We start from the raw sequence: 15,998 nt of genomic DNA on the forward strand, positions 1-15,998 counted from the left end.
ATTGGCCAGGTGGCATCATTGATGGACTCAAGTGTGGCAGTGGTAGTGAGGTTGGCCCAGGATCGGACATTGTTTCGTTTTGCTGTGCATGGGGTCGCTATGAGTGGGTTCCAACTCGATGGCACCTGACAACAACAACGACACCAACAACCCTATCCTTCATTTTTTTGTATTTCAAATTTGATCCAGAAATGTACTTTTTGATGATGAATATGATGCTATGCCTCTTCCATTTGCTATTCCTAGCAAAGTAAACTATGTGATTGTCAGATTAAAAATGACCAGTACCAGTCTATTTCAGCTCTCAAATTCCTATGGCATTAATTTTTATACATTCTATTTCATTTTTGACAACTTCCAATTTTCCTAGATTCATTCTTGGTACATCCCATGTTCAGATTTTTAATGGATCTTTACAGTTGTTTCTCCTTATTTTGAATTGTGGCCCATCAGCAAATGAAGGTCCCAAAAGTTTTAATCCATTTCTGTTAAATCTACTTTGAGGAGGTAGCTCTTTCCCAGTGGCAGTATGTTGTTGTTGTTGTTGTCAGCTGCCATCGAGTCAGAACCGACTCATAGTGAACCCATACACAGCAGAACGAAACAATGGCCGATCCTGCACCAACTTCACTACCGCTGCCACACTTGACGCCATCAATGATGCCACCTGGCTGATGCATCTCTTTGGGGGTCTTCCTCTCTTTCTCTGACCCTTCATATTACCCAGCCTGACATCCTTCTGCAGCGACTATTCCCTCCTGACAATATGTCCAAAGTATGAAAGTATAAATGCCTTCAAACCTGAGGGAGTCATTTTTTGGCACTATATCTAACAATATTCTGGTGCCATCGGACAGTGTTCTACTGCTATTCAAAGGTTTTCAGTGACTAAATATTCGGAAGCAGTCCATCTCTCCTTCTTCCTAGTCTATCTTAGTCTGGAAGCTCAACTGAAACCTGTCCACCAGGTTTTTAAAATATCAGTGCATCACAGTGTGGAAAAAAACCAGATGTGCGGTGGAACAGTACTGGCAGTGCATAGTAATTTAAATATTTTCCCTCAATACTGTAATTCACATTTATCAGTTCTTGTCTCATTTTCCTTATTCAATGTACAGCTTTCAGATGCAATTGAGGTGATTGAAAACACCATGGCTTGGGTCAAGCACACCTTAGTCCTTGAAGTAATATTGTTGTCTTTTGACACTTTAAAGGGGTCTTTTGCAGTAGTTTAACCCAATGCAATAGATACTTTGATTTCTTGACTGCTGTTTACATGAACTTTGATAATGGATCCAAGTAAAATAAAATCCTTAATGACTTCAATGTTCATTCCTTTTTCTCATGATGCTGTGTGTTTGTTCAACTGTAATCATTTTTGTTTTCTGTATATAGAGTTGTCATCTATATTGAAAGTTAAAGTCTTTGATCACTAAGTATTTCAAGTCCTTTTTACTTTCAGCAAACAAGGTTATATCATCTGAATATCACAGGCCTTCAGTGAGTCCTTCTATAGTTCTGATGTTGAGTTATTCATATAATTTGCCTTCTCAGATATTTACTCAGCATAGATTAAAAAAAATGTTTTGAAAACATATATTCTTGCTACAGACTTTCCTAATTTTAAACCATGAGATATCTCATAGTACTGTTTTCATTACTGTCTCTTTGACTAGGTGCCACTTGGTGTTTTTATAGTCAATAAAGTACAAGTAAACATTTTTCTAGTACTCTCTGCTTTCATTCAATATCCATCTGACATCAGAAATGATAGCCCTCATTCTCTGTCTTCTTCAGAATCACATTAAATTATTAGCAACTCCTAGTGAATGCATCACTACAATGGTTTTCAGCAAAGTTTTATTTTTTTCTTATATTAATAAATTTGTTTAATAATGTGCACATTCCACTTACTTGCCTTTCTTTGGACTAGTCACAAGCATTGATCTCTCCAAGTCAGTTGGCCAGGTAGTTGTGTCCCAAATATATGGGCAGAGAAAAATGAGTGCTCACAGAGCTGCATCAGTTTATTGAAGCATTTCTATTGGTATTCTGTCAACTTCTATAGGATTGTTTTTGGCCAATGCATTCAGTGCTGCTTGAACTTCTTCCTTCAATACTATCAGTTCTTAATCATATGCTGACTCTTGAAATTAATGAGTGTCAAACAATCCTTTTTGGTACCATGACTCTGTGTATTCCTATCATATTTTGATTCTTCCTGCATCATTTAATGTTTTATCCATAGAATTCATCAATATAACAACTTAAGGCTTCAGTTTTTTCTTTACTTTTTTCAGCTTAAGGACTGAGTGTCATCTTCACCTCTTGTTTTCGAAAGCTAGATCTTTGCACATTACAGTATAATACTCTCCATTTTCTTCTTGATTTTGCCTTTGAAATGTTCTTTTAGCTCTTTTCCATCATCATTCTTTGATTTGTTTTAACTACTGTTAAGTAGAAGAGTATATTTCAGTTTCATCTGATGTCCACTTTTGTCTTTTTTTTTCTGTCTTTTCAAAGACCTTTTACTTTTTATGTATGGAATTACTGATTTTTATGCATCAATCATTATTAATTTATGTTTGTTTATGCTGTTACTTGGTACAACAGAAGCCATTCTAACTCATAGTGACCCAATGCCTAATAGAATGAAACACTACTTAGTCCAGTACCATCCTCACAATTGGTATTATGTTTGAGCCCATTATTTCTTCCACTGTGTAACTTTGTTTTGTTGTTGTTTTGTCTTTTTTTGTTGTTGTTGAATTTTCCAAGCAAGATGTTCTCCAGGGATTGGTTCCACCTGATAATATTTCCAGAGTAGACAGGTATACTCTCAATATCCTCACTTATAAGAAGTATCTGGTTATACATCTTCCAAGATAGATTTGCTTGTTCTGGTAGCCCATGATACTTTAAATATTATTCTCCAACATCATAATTAAAATGCATCAATTCTCCTAAAGTCTTCTTTATTTATTGTTCAAATTTCACATACCTATCCTGGTGTGGAGCTGTCGGTTAATGCACCAGACTACAAAGCCATTTGAATAGCAAGGTTGGTGGTTCAAGCTCACCAGCTGCTCCTCATAAACCCTATACAGGGTCACTATGGGTTGGAATCAACTCGATGGCACTTAACAACAACAAACTAGGCAATTGAAAATGGCTTTGATCAGAGGTGCACCTTAGTCATCAAACTAACATCCTTGCTCTTGAACACTTTTCTAGATCTGACCAATGTAATATTTCATTTGATTTCTTGACTGCTTCTTCCACAGTTGTTGACGGTGGATCCAAGCATATTGAAGTCTTTGGTACTTTCTACATTTTCTCCATTTATCAAGAAATAATTTATTGGTCCTGTTTTGAGTATTTTCATTGCTGTGCAATCCATGTTGAAGGCTGTAGACTTTGATCATCAACAGTAACTATTTCAGGTTCTCGTTCCTTTCAGGCAGTAAGATTGTGTCATCGCAGTTTGTTAATGATCCATCTTCTAATCCTAATGTCACTTTTTTCTTCATATAATCCAACTTCTCAGATTATTTGTTCAGCACTCAGGTTGAATATGTATGGTCGAAGGTGAAAACCCTGGTGCACACCTTTCCTGATTTTAAACAATTTAATTCTCCCTTGTTCTATTCGAATGACTTCTTGTTTATCATGAGCACAATTGAGTGTTCTGTATGTTTGTTATGATCTACACAGTCTAATTCCTTTGCATAGTCAACAAAACACAAGTCAACATCTTTATGATATTACCTGTTTCAGCCAAGATCCATTTGATGTTAGCAGTAATAATTCACATTCATCAACCTCTTCTGATTCTGATTTCAATTCCTGGCAGCTGCCTGTCATGTACTGCTGCAATAATTCTTTAATTATCTTCAGGGAAATTTGATTTGAATGTATATTACTGATATTGTTTGATGATTTCTACATGTTATTTGATAACCTTTCTTTGGAATGGGCACAAATATGGACTTATTCCAATCTATTTACAAGGTAGCTGTCTTCCAAATTTCTTGACATGCATAAGTGAGCACCTCCAGTGCTACATGGTGTTGCTGTTATTAAGAACTATTATGTCAGTTCCTAATCATAACGAACCTATGCACAACATAACTAAACACTATCTGGTGTTGTGCCATGCACAAAATTGTTGTGCTTGAGTCCATTGTTGTTGCCACTGTACCAATCCATCTCCTTAGGGGTTTACCTCTTTGTTTCCTAACCCTTCATTTTACCAAGCACATGTTAACAAATTTGAAGTATGAGTGACAAAGCCTCACAATCTTGACTAATAATGAAGACTACTGCTGTACTTCTGCCAATACAGAACTGTTTGTTCTTCTGGCAGTCCATGGAAGCTTCAATATTCTTCTCCAACACTTTGATTAGAATACATCAATTCTTACTATGTTTTTGTTGTTGTTGTTGTTAAGTGCCATAAAGTCAGATCTGACCCATAGCAACAATGTATAGGGTTTCTGAGGAGCAGCTGGTGTGCTTGAACTGTTGACCTTGTGGTTCAAACTGACTTTGCAGTCCATTTCAATAGTCCATAATGCCACAAAGGGTCTCTAATTCTTACTATGGTCTTCCTTCTTTATTGTCCAATGATCACATGCATATGAGACTATGGCTTGGGCCAGATGCTTCTATGTCCTCAAACTGGTATCTTTGTTCTTGAACACTTTGAACAGGTTGTCAAAAGTTAAATTGAATGCATAGGCATTTAAGAGCTGACATAGATTGATACTGGTCATTTGGAATCTTTGGTTTAGCTTTTCTATAGTGGAAAGTTTCAGAGTCTCATCTGATATCCATGTTGATCCAGTATTTCTTGTCTTCTTAATTACTTTTTGCTTTCTTTCTGTATGGTATTCTTTATATCATCCCTCAAATCTTCCCTTCTTCATTAAGTAGTGACTAGTACATTAAATCTGTTCCTCATATGGACTCTAAATTCAGGAGGGATGTGTTCAAGGCTACATTTTGGCTCTAAAGAACATGTTTTAATATTCATAGGCTTCATACTGAATTTGCATGTATACTGCAACAAACTTTTTGTACAGTGGTGGTTTTCGTCTATTGTTGTTGTTAGGTGCCATCGAGTAGGTAGCGTTTCATAGCAACCCTATGCGCAACAGAACAAAATAATGCCCGGTCTTAGGCCAACCTCATAATTGTTGCCACACTTGAGACCATTGATGCTGCTACTTTGCTAATCCACCTCCTGGGGTCTTCCTCGTTTTCTCTGACCCTCCACTTTATTAACCATGATATCCTTCTCCAGCGACTGATCCCTCCTGACAATATGTCCAAAGTATGAGAAACCAAGTTTGGCCATTGTGGCCTCCAAGGAGCACTCTGGCTGCACATCTTCCACACAGATCTGTTTGTTCTTTTGGCAGTCCATTTTACTTTCAAAATTCTCCTCCAACACCATAAGTCAAAGGCATAAAATCTTCTACGGTCTTCCTTATTCACTGTCCAACTTTTGCATGCATATGAAGTTATTGAAAATACCATGGCTTGGACCATGAATACCTGAGTCCTCAAGCTGACATCTTTGCTTTTCAACACTTTAAAAAAGGTCTTGTGCAGCAGATTTCCCTAATGCATAACATCATTTGATATCTTGTCTGCTGCATCCTTGAGTGTTGATGGTTAATTCAAGAAAAATGAAGTCTTTGACAATTTCAATCTTTTCTCCATTTATAAAAATGTTGTTTATTGGTCCAGTGGTGAATTTTTTTTTTTTTTTCTTTATACTGAGATGCAATTCATACTGAAGGTTGTGGTCTTTGATCTTCATCAGTAATTATTTTAAGTCCTCTTCACTTTCAGCAAGCAAGATTGTATCATCTGCATAATGTAGATTGTTAATGAGTCTTCCTCCAATATTGATGCCACAATTTTCTACATATAACCCAGCTTGTCAGATTACTTGCTCAGCATACAGGCTGAATGTTGTTGTTGTTGTTGTTAAGTGCCGTTGAGTCGATTCCAACCCATAGCGACCCTGTTCAGGGTTTCCGAGGCTGTAAATCTTTACAGGAGCAGAATGCCTCATCTTTCTCCTGCGAAACAGCTGGTAGTTTCAAACTGCTGACCTGGCGGTTCGCAGCCCAATTCATAACCACTACACTACCACAGGCTGAATAGGTATGGTAAAAGAATACCACCCTGTTGTACAACTTTTTAAATTTTAAACCAATCAATGTTCCCATGTTCTGTTAGAACAACTGCCTCTTGGTCAGTGTACAGATTTCTCATGAGCACAATGAAGTGTTCTGGAATACTCATACTTTACAATGTTGTCCATAGCTTGTCATGATCCACACAATTCAAAGTTTTGTGTAGTCAATAAAGCGTGGCTGAGCATCTTTCTGGTATTCTTGGCTTTTAGCCAAGATCCATGGGACAATTGCAGTAATATCCCTCATTTCACATCCTCTTCTGAATCTTGCTTGAACCATTGGAAGTTCTCTGTTAATTTAAGGTTGCAGCTTTTTCTGTATTACCTTTAGAAAAACTTTACTCCCATAAGATAACAAAGGTATTGTCCAATGATTTCCGCATTCCACTGGGTCACCTCTCTTTGGTAGGGCACAAATATGGATCTCTTCCAATCAGTTGGCCAGATAGTTGTCTTCCAAATTTCTTGACTTAGATGATTGATTGCCTCCAATGCTGCCTCACTTTCTTGAAAGATTTCAATTTTTATTCCATCAATTCCTGGTGCCTTGTTATTTGCCAATTCCTTCAATGCACCTTGGATTCTTCACTTGGTATAACTGGCTCTTGATCATATAGTACCTCTTGAAATGGTTGAAAATCAACACTTTCCCAGTTGCACAGTGACTATGTGTATTCACTCCATCTTCTTTTGATGCTTTCTGCATCATTGAATAATTTGCTTAGAGAATCCTTTAATAATTAAAGTTGAGGCTTGAGTTTTTTCTTCAGTTCCCTCAGCTTGAGAAATGCTGAGTATGTTCTTCCTTTTTGGTTTTCTGACTCCAGATCTTTGCACATTTCTTTGTAATATTTGATTTTGTCTTCTCAAGCTGAGTTTTTTGAAATTTTCTGTTCAGCTCTTGTATCTTCTCATATCTTCCATTTGCTTTAGCATCTCTATGCTGGAGAACAAATTTCAGTGTCACTTATGACATCTATTTTGATCTTTACCTTCTTTCTTGTCTTCATAATGACTTTTGCTTTCTTGCTCTATGAAGTTCTTCATGTCATCACAAAATTCTTCTGGTCTTCTGTCTTTAGTGTTTAATGTCTCAAATCTGTTCTTCAGTTGATCTCTAAATTTAGGTGGAATATATCCAATTTCATATTTTGGCTCTCATAGACTTGTTTTAATTTTCTTTGCTTCAGACTCAGTTTGAGTATGAGCAATTGATGGTTTGTTCCACAATCTGTCCCTGGGTTTTGGCTGATAATATGGAGCTTTCCACCCTCTCTTTCCACAGATGCAGTCAATTCTATTTCTGTGTATTCTATCTGATATAGTCCATGTGTATAATCATCTCCAATGCTGTCTAAAGAAGGTATTTGAAATGAACAAATCATTGGTTTAGCAAAATATATCATGAGATCTCCAGCATTGTTTCTATCACCAAGGCCATATTTTCCAACTACTCATCCTTCATCTTTATTTCCAAGCTTTGCATTCCAATCAACAGTGATTATCAATGTTGATGATTGCATATTTGATCAATTTCAGATTGAAGTAATTGGTAGAATTCTTCTATTTCTTTCTCACTGGTTTTCTGTGGTTGGTGCATATTAACTGCTCTTTCCTGCAGGCGTATGATATTATCCTATCACAAGTATCATTTTATCTCATAATTAATCTTGTTCTTTTTGACAATGAATGAAACACCAGTCCTTTTCAATTTGTCATTCCTGGCATAGTAAACCATGTGTTTGTCAGATTCAAAATGGCCAATACCATTCAATTCAGCCCACTAGTGCCTAAGATATCGCTGTGTATGAGTTCCATTTCATTTTTGACATCCTATTTTCCTAGATTCATTTTTCGTTCATTCTGTGTTCCAATTATTAATGAATGTTTATACCTATTTCTCTTAAATTTGAGTTGTGCCCCATCAGCAAATGAAGATCCCAAAGGCTTTACTCCCACTGACTTTACTCCATTTGTGTCATCACAGTCAAATCTACTTTGATGTGACAGCTCTTCCCCAGCTACATTTTGAGTGCCTTCCAACCTGAGGGGCTCATTTTCCAGCACTATGTCTGACAGTGTTTCTCTGCTATTCATAAGGTTTTCAGTTACAAAATATTCAGAATTAATTTGTCTTTCCTCCTTTCTATTCTGTCTTCATCTAGAATGTCATCTGAAACCTTTTCACCATGGTTGACCCTGGTGGTATTTAAAATACTTGTGGCATAGCTTCCAGAATCACAGCAGTACACAAGCCACCACCATACTACGACAAACTCACAGATGAATGGAGGTTTTCATCTGTAGCATATATCAAATGCACAATTTTATTCAATAAATTAAAAAGATCTTCAGTGTGACAATGCAAATGGCAAAGTACTCATATAAATATGCTATATAGAAAAAAATAAAAATATGTGATCACTGTAATTAAAATTATCTTTATTGTTATTGTGCCATATATCATAGCTATGCCATGGATGCCTTTTATCAGAGTACGGAAATGATATTTCATGAATGTGGTTTGTTTTCCTGTGTCTTAGGCTGTTTTTGTTAGGTGCAGCATTAAGTCAATTCTGGCTTATAATGATACTACTACATACAATAAGATAAAACTAAGCTCAGTCCTGCATCATTCCCACAACTTTTGCTGTGTTTGAATCTATCACTGAAGACTTTTGAAGGACTTTTTTTCTGTTGATCCTTTACTTTCATAAGAATGATGTCCTTTTCCAAGTACTGGTTCCTCCTGATAACATGTCTAAAGTATATGAGACAAAGTCTTGCCATCCTTATTTCTAATGAACATTTTGGCTGTATTTCTCCCCAAAGTGATTTGCTCATTCTTATAATAGTCCTTGGTATAACCAGTAATATTTGTCAACATCAAAAAGGCATTAATTTTCCTTTAGTTTTCCTTATTCATTGCCCATCTTTTGTAAGCATATGAGACTATTGAAAGTGTCATAACTTAAGTCAGGTACTCCTTAGTATTCAGAGTGACATCTTTGCTTTTTAACACTTTAGCAAGTTCTTTTGCCACAGATTGAACAAAAGCAACTCATTGCTTGAGTTTTTTGACTGCTGCATCTATGAGCATTAATTGTGATTTCAGGTTAAATGAAATCCTTAATAATTTCAATATTTTCTTTATGTATTATAATGTTGCTTAATTGGCCAATTGTGAGGATTTTTTTTTCTTATATTGAGATGTAATATGTATTGAAGACTATAATCTTTGATGTTCATTAGTAAGTCCTTCAAGTAATTCTATATCAATCAAGTTTGTGTCATTAATGTATCACAAGTTGTGAATTAATCTTTTTATATTTTTCACACCACATTTTTCTTCATATAGTCCAGTTTCTGATGTCATGGACTAGTATGGCCATCTTCAGTTGCAGACTCTAATATTTTAGTTTCTCAACAAACAAAAGGATTAAAGTGGTGATTTTGTTTTTCTAAATTATGCTCTCAGAGATCATAAAAGACAAGAAAATGAACACTTCCCCTACAATATTGAGGTGATCCAAAGGCAGAATGTTCCCTTTAACAATATCAGTCTGAAAAGAGTTTCAAGTTTTCAACAGTGTGCTGGTCCAAGAAATGTGCATATCAGACACTCAATGTACTCTGTCTTCATAGATTCTTCTTATAGACTCAAAGAAAAAAAAATGATTAAAAGAGAAAGAGATTAAAAAAAAAAAAAAAAAAAACAAAACTAATTCCCTAGTAAAATGACAGATTTCACAAAGAATAAGACTTTTCAAATTTTATTTTTAACCAAAGGGCTCACAAAACATTGTACTTTACTTTTAAATGATGAATAAATGAAACATTTGGAAGCTTCAGATAAAAGGTGAGACTTACCTCACCATCGTGGTCAGAGTTCCTATAGATGGATGCCTAAGAATCTCAGGAGAACATGTTTTTGATAAAAGAATATTCAACTCTGGTATAAGAATCACCTGCATTTTGGTTTAATGCCAGGATAGCTGACTAACAAGTACCACACATTGACTACCAAAAATATCTTTTGATTACATATGTTATTGTTGTTATGTGCCGTCTAGTTAGTTCTGACTCATAATGACCCTGTCTTGGGTTTATGAGAAGGGGATGGTGAATTTGAACCACTGACCTTGCAGTTCCAACTGACTGTGGTACAGTGTGTTATCTTACAGCACTACACCCGGAGTCCACTGATTACATATAACTGAGTTTATTAAACATGCTGTAGCAACAAATAACTCTGACAGTATCTCAGTAGTTTCTCAAACGGCATTGGTGTCTGCACTTTAGTGTTTAAGGTGAATTTTCAAAGTGGGAAAGTAGGTGGGATTCATAGTAAAGACAGTATTTTAAAGCAAGTCTTGAGAAAACTGTTGCTCTGATAAGCAAGCTGTTTTTCAACAAGTGTCCAATTATTCTAATGAACTCATCATCCAGGAATGAAAAGTATTTACCTAGATAAATTTATTAAGAAGAAGTTGTCTGGAGTAAATGGTGAATTTTTTATTGGGTGTATTGATATTTAGTTATTTTATGAGGTAATAATTTTGTGGAACACAAAGTTAACCATGGTGACAGGATTGTCCTCAGTTTTCACAATAATTATGCTGAAGAAGACAGTCTCAGTTCCTATAAAAAATGTTGGAATCGTTTCTTCTGTGGGTCATTGCATTAGCTATTAAACCTGGATAATAAGCAAAATCACATGTAAAGCTTTTAAACAGACTCACACACACACACACACACACATTTTACCAGGGTTTACTTGTAGAGATTATGAATCACAGTCTGAATGATACTTTGTCATAAAATGCAATATTGGAATCAGAGTGAATGTGCTGTCTGTCTTGGTTGTTGTTGTTGTAGTCAGGTGCCATCGAGTCAGAACCGCCTCATAGTGACCCCATGCACAGCAGAACGAAACAATTGTCGATCCTGGGCCAACCTCACTACCGCTGCCACACTTGACGCCATCAATGATGCCACCTTGCTGATCCATCTCGTTGGGGGTCTTCCTCTTTTTCTCTGACCCTCCCTCTTATCCAGCATGACATCCTTCTCCAGTGACTGTTCCCTCCTGATAATATGTCCAAAGTATGAGAGATGAAGCTTAGCCATCTTGACCTCCAAGGAGCACTCTGGTTACACTTCTTCCAAAACAGATCTATTGGTTCTTTTGGCAGTCCATGGCACTTTTAGTATTCTCCTCCAACACCACAACTTAAAGCAAGTTCCTGTGCAGCAGATTTGCCCAATGCATTACGTCTTCTGGTCTCTTGACTGCTGCTTCCACGAGTGTTGATGTTGATCCAAGAAGAATGAAGTCCTTGACAACTTTCCATTTTAAGCCTTCCTAATTTGTAGACAATTATTTTTTTGTTGCCTTGTAAATAATTGTAATCCCCCACTGGTAATTTTTAAGGGCATTTGACACAGAAATTCTTTATCTTGTGTATCCCCAAAGTATTTTATTTTTATTTTTAAGATTCATTAAAAAAAGAGCCAGAGATGTAACCCTCTCTTTCTCTTCTTTATTTTGTTCTATTAAATCTATTTTGGCTCTGCTTTTAGATAAGGAATCCAAGTACTCATTTTCAACTTGACTTTCTTAAATTTATATGACTCCTTTCTGCCCTCTGACAAAATATATTTTCACGATTTTCTAAAAGACAATCAGTCCAAAACTTAAAGATCTAGGGCTTTATATTCCCATTGAGCAGCTGATAAATTCAAACTACTGACCTTATGGTTAGTAGCCCAACTCAAAAGGACAGTCAATAAAGGAGTAAAGTGTCAGACATTTAGTTACTGGGCAGAAGAAAGGTGTCAGATGATTTACGTTGAAGTAAGAAGGTGGATACAAACAAGAACCTGGAGAATGGAACTGTCACTGGGCATTAGAGGGCTCCATACCAGAAAAAAAAAACAAAAAAAAAAAACAAATGGTGCTCAAGGCAAGGAGGCGAACATTTCTCCCACCTGACGTTGTGCTTTATGGTTAGAACAAGAGAGCCATATATTTTAAATAACAATGATGGAAGAATAAATCATGTTTCAAAAGCTTTTTGGATTTATAATATATTGGAGGAGATAGTTAGAAGGGACAGCAGAAGCATACACTTATTTCCAAGACCATGGAGGTAATTTCTAAGTCTCTGTTTTGTGCTGACCTCCATGAGACTGTTTAACTAGGGTAAGCACTGGAGAAATCGACACATGTTTTGTAACTACAATTTGTAGTTAATACTGAATAATGGGCATTCTCTAGTCTAAATCAGGAGATTTTTAATTAAAAGGAGTATACACACTATTATTTTTAATGTAATTAGTGAAAGAAAGATGATTTTGCTGACAACTAAGAGTCAAAGATAAAAAAGTCTAAGGATTATATATATATATATTTCCTAATATCCATATGATCTACTTACTATATATTTTTATTTCAAGCTCCTCAGTGACATATACATTTAAAAAAATACGTCTGAAAATTCTTATGGCTGGTGGTGGTGGCTTTGTGCCGTGGAGTCGGTTCAGACTCATAGTGACCCTGTACAGGGTTTAACTCTTTACAGGAGTTAAACCTGTACAGGCTGTAACTCTTTACAGGAGCGGAAAGCCTCATCTTTCTCCCGCGGAACAGCTGGTAGTTTCGAACTGCTGACCTTGATGTTTGCAGCCCAATTCGTAACCACTATGCTACCAGGGAATCTTATAGAAGTCTTTAATTGAGATATTTAATTTCTTCCTGTCAAAATTGTATTAATATTAAATATAACATTTAAAAAATATATTTTATATTATAGTTACTAGTTTATATGCTCATCAATATCTTCCTGAAAAGCCCATTGTACTCATTATATATGAAAATCAATTTTAGTACATTAATCTTGCTTCAGATAGCATAATATGTTGGAAATTTGATTTTTGTAGTTGCAATGTTTTCAGGTAATTGTTTAAAAGTTTAAAAAAAAAATACAAAACTGAAAATAAAAGATTGCATGGTTCATGAACTCATAATGATTGAGCATGCTTGAAAGGATCTTAATTTAGTGACTGAAAAGGCACAATATTAAAAATGCTATTTTAAAGATAGTATCTAAAAACTTAATTGGCACCAATCTAATTCTTATTTTTCTGTAGCATGTAATGCAGTGAACATTTTAATTCTAATATTTAGTGCATATTTTTCAAAACTGATGATAAGTTAAAGCATTTCTCTTAAAACCAAATGGAACATTACTTTTAGCTGTCTGAAATGCTTCTTGTTCCTTTTCAGAAAGCAACCCATATAATCAACTTCACAACTTAATAGCATCGTTCTATTGAATACGAATGTAAGAAGCAAAATGAAAGAAAGCCAAATGAATGTAACAGTGCAATTCACCTTTGCATTTGGGCAGGTAATTATTTCCCAGGATGCCATAGTCCAGTAATTACAAATTTAAAAATTAATTTAAAAAATGTTTGTTAAATCAAATTATATGTTTCTATTGTAAGGAATTTCCAAAAATACCCATGTAGAATGTTTATACCATTATATTATCTCAAGACTGCAAAAAGCTTACTATTATCTGCAATGGTTATTTTTATTTTTCTCTCTTGCATAAGAAGTTAGAGTAATCTTTCTCCATGATTTAACTTAGTTTATGGTAATATACAAAGGGGTCAATATGAAATATGAAAATTATTTGTTGTTTTATAGTTTACTTTAGAATTATCATTTGTCATTATAAATACCTACAGTATCTATTTTTGAACTATGCATGAAATAGCAAATTTAAGTCAATGTATATTATGGAGGAGAAATTTAGATAACTTATGTAAACTATTTGGTCTGTTATAATAAAATCTTATTTAACATTCACAATCTATTCTAAAATAATCAAAAACCTTCTATTGATAAAAAAATACTAATAGAAATAAAATGGCACAGTAATCTCTCCAAATCTAATGTGCATTATTTAATTAGTTTTGAGAAATGCATATACCCATGAAATCTAAATCCCTACCAAAAACAGAAACCTTTATTCATTTTGGAAACCTCCATTCTACCCTTCCTTCTAAGAAAATAATATTTTGTTATTTTAAACATCAGTTAGTTTTATTTATTCGATGACTTCATATGAATATAAGAATACCACTTTATTTATTTTTTTGTTTTGTTTTGCTTCTTTCTTCCAAAATATTGTTTTAGAAAGTAATTCATGTCATGGTATTTTTCAATATTTTATTACCATATGTGACTGAGTAGCATATTATTCTTCTGTATGAATTTATTACATTTGTATTATCAATTAACAACTGATGGAAAATTTAGTTGTTACACTGTCTTTTATGAATGATCCAATGTGTTTATATATATGAATGTCATTTTGAAGAAACTAAAAATATATAATGGTGAATGTTTCCTGTGTATATGATAATGATATATAGCAGATTGTTCTGCTTTCTCAAGACAAATAAAATCAATCTGGCGAATAAGTTTTCAAATAATTTATATCCGTATTAATTTTTTATGTGAGTCAATCCTGTTAAGTATAAAATGAAGTGTTTGATATTTTAATTGTGGATATATTTTTTTTATTTTTTACATATTGATTTAGGTATTTAAAACCTCTTTGTTATGGGCAAACGGATTTTTATGAATTTTATGTTTCTGTGAAAAATCATTATTTTTTAATTATAAAATATCCCTCTGTTCTATAACATTTTCTTTTGATATTTACTTTTCTTTTTAAGTAAAGTTATCAAATTTTTGTAAGGATTAGTATTTTCATGGTCCATGGCAGTTAAATACTTTATTTAGCTCTTCTACCCATAGTCTTAGGGGTCCTGGTGTGGCTCTGTGAGTTAATGTGCTAGCCTGTAAATTCATTTGTACTGCAAGGTCGGTGGTTCAAGCTCACCAGCTGCTCCTCCAAAACCCTATACAAGATCACTATGGGTCAGAACTAATTTGATGACACTTAACAACAACAACAACAACTCATAGTCTTTGGAAGTCCCAACAAACATTTAGTCCTGCTTGGTCTGAGTAAGAGAAAATGGGAGAAAATGTTGATAGGGTTATATGATTCAGTTGTGAGTGATTAACAGAGCTAATTGTCTGTCAGCTTTTCTTACTATGGTGAATTACATGTTGCAGTTATTCTAGAATCTATTCCCCCAGTACTTTAAATACCAGCACAGTAATCCATGGTGTATGGTTTCAACTGAGATCCCAGACTAAGGTAGATTAGGTAGGAGGAGATGAATTACTTCTGAATGTTTAGTCACTGAAAGTGTTATGAATAGCAGTGTAGCATTGTCACATAGTACCAGAATATTCAATATTGAAGCATGGTGAAAAACACCAGAATATTGTCAGAAGTAGTGTTGGAAGATGAGCTCTACAAGTTGGAAGAAACTCAAAATATGACTGCGGAAGAGAGCCTCCTCAAAATAGAGTTGGTCATGATGATGCTAATGGAGTAAGTTTTGGGGACCGTCATTTGATGATAGGGCACAACTCAAAATAAAGAGAAACAACTGTAAACATCCATTAATAATCACAATGTGAAATTGAATCAGTATGATCAAGGAAAATTAGAAATTGTCAAAAATTAATGGAACACATAAATATCAATGTCTTTGGCTTTAGTGAATTGAAATGTACTGATATTGCCCAATTTGAATCTGACAATCATATTGTGTAGTATGTAGGGAGTGATAAATTGATAAATGCTACTGAATGTAAACACCAGAAGGATGTTTAACTGTGCTTTATTGACTACAC

The sequence above is a fragment of the Chrysochloris asiatica genome, unplaced genomic scaffold (genome assembly GCF_000296735.1).
Source record: "Chrysochloris asiatica unplaced genomic scaffold, ChrAsi1.0 scaffold00229, whole genome shotgun sequence".
NCBI lineage: Eukaryota > Metazoa > Chordata > Mammalia > Afrosoricida > Chrysochloridae > Chrysochloris > Chrysochloris asiatica.